Source organism: Otolemur garnettii, unplaced genomic scaffold (genome assembly GCF_000181295.1).
Source record: "Otolemur garnettii isolate 467f Iridium unplaced genomic scaffold, OtoGar3 scaffold00050, whole genome shotgun sequence".
Taxonomy (NCBI): domain Eukaryota; kingdom Metazoa; phylum Chordata; class Mammalia; order Primates; family Galagidae; genus Otolemur; species Otolemur garnettii.
Window position 1 is genome coordinate 1,686,465 of NW_003852445.1, and position 2,243 is coordinate 1,688,707.

Consider the following 2,243-nt stretch of genomic DNA (forward strand, 5'->3'; position numbering starts at 1 on the left):
GGAGTTAAAGGTGGGGAGAATGACAATGGGGCAAGTTATGATATCACAATGTTCACTGTCTTTACAGAGATTTAGTCTTTTTCTTGAACAAATGTTCCCCTAAATTGCAGTATGTCTTCAGTTAATTTCCAGAGTTAAAAGAAGTTGAATCTATTTTCATTAGGTTCTCACTGATTTTATGAAGAAGAGAATTTCCAGAGGTCTGTCCTTAGTTAACATTTTGCTGACACCCTCCCCCCCCACACACACACACACTTATTAGTATTTTTTCAAGCCTGGAATGTCCTTCTGTGTTAAGTTCCACTCACCTTTTAAGCCTTGTTCAGATATTACCTCCTAGTTATGACTTTTCTGAGAATACACTCCTTGGTATTTGCTCTCACTCCACCCTCCCCCAAGTCAGAGGCCATAACAAGGAAAGAAGTGGCAAAGTGGATTTGACTGAATGCTTCAGAGCTTGAGTTCCCAATGATGCCAACTACAAATCAAGGTAGCCTTAATCCTTTGAGGTGAATAATCAATTATTAGATCTATATTTAGAATGCTGTGTTCTGTTATTAAGAACAGCAATAAAAATTGCTCACAGTTTGGCATAATGTTTAAGGGTCCAGGTGCTATAGTAAGACCATATGAGTTCACTGCTTTATAGCTACGATAGTGGCACCTACTCCACTGAGCTATCCTGAGGATTAAGTGAGAAACAATTCAAATAAAATCTTTAGCCCAGTGTCTGGCATCAACTTGCCATACATAGTTGCTAGGGGTCAGAGGTCCCAATTCCCTAAATTAATGACCTGGTTCAATTGCTCAACTGAGCTAGAAAGTTCAACTGAAGCACAGTGGTATTGAGAGTAAAAATGGAGACTGGAAATAAAATTAGTGCAGCATACACAGTGTGAATAGAGAACAAAGTAACCTGCACAAATTTCTATTTAACAAAGAGAAAATGTATTTAGGAAGAACAAAGAGAAAGTTCAGAATACTTCCAAGTAAAGGGGGAAATAGGTCCTCTCAAGAGGAAGCAGAGGTGAGAGAGATAGAGATGCAAAGGCCGTGCAGAGGTATAAACACCCACTTCTCCATTTGAAATTGGCTGCAAGTCTTTCATTGGCCTCTCTGTACCTCTGGAAATTATTGCCTTTTTCTACTGGTCATTGATTGCCTCTTTCTACTGGTCATTCATTACCTAGGTTACTTCATACTCACATTCTTATAGGCACTCCAGACTTTTTGGTTCAGCAGGCCAGGTTTTCCTCTCCCCACCCCATAACTGAATCCCTTTCCTGGTGTCCCTTCTCAATAGTTTCTGGGATTTTTATTATTGTTAGAGCACCATACCTTCTAGAAATCTTTTATCATTTGTTTGAATGGGAAGGGACCTCAAAAATCCACTAGTTCAATTGCCTATCCAGGGCAACAACTCACTTTACCTCACATCCTTATCAAGTGACATCTAGCCTTCGTTTTAGTATTTCCAAGGATAGGAGTTCGGGCTTACTTGGATAGAATTTGTGTTCACTTTTTTCCCTATATATGAATTATACTTTCTTGTTTCTTTGCATGCCTCATAGTATTTTTGTTGAAAACTGAGTGTTTAAATAACATAATGTAGCTACTCTTGAAACCAGTCTCACTCTTCTCCAAGGTTTGGTGTGAGAGTTTTTTGTTGTGTGTTTATTTCTGTGTTTAGTGACTTTTCTGAACTAATTCTGTAAATTCTGTGATTTTTGTTGTATGTGAACACTAAAGTCCCTGCTTATTTAGCTTAGTGGTCATCTAATACTTGTACAGTGATTTCCTCAGACACTTGGAATCAACAATTCTACTGATCTTTGCTGAGGGGCGTGAATGTTGAGACACACTCGACACTCAGCCAGTCAGTTCACAACTCTGCCTTACCCTTCACTCCCTGTTTCTACAAAGCCTCAAGATCAGCCTGAAGTGAGAGCATAAGGCTTTCTCCAGTCTTTCCTGAGCTTATGTATGATCCTGGGCATGCACAGAACCCTGGGCATGCATTTAGGCTTTCTAGATTTCCATAACATATTGGAGCTTTTCAAAGCTCCTATGAAAATCTCATTTCCCAGCTTTTCTTTCTAAGATTTTTGTTTAACCTATTGCTTTTCCCAACTGTTATACCTTGCCTCAGGCAGCCACAAAGATAACTAATTACTTCTAATTGTTTCAACAGGTTTTTCACACTGGAAAGCTTCAAGTCAGGTCAGATAAAGATAGCCTTGCAA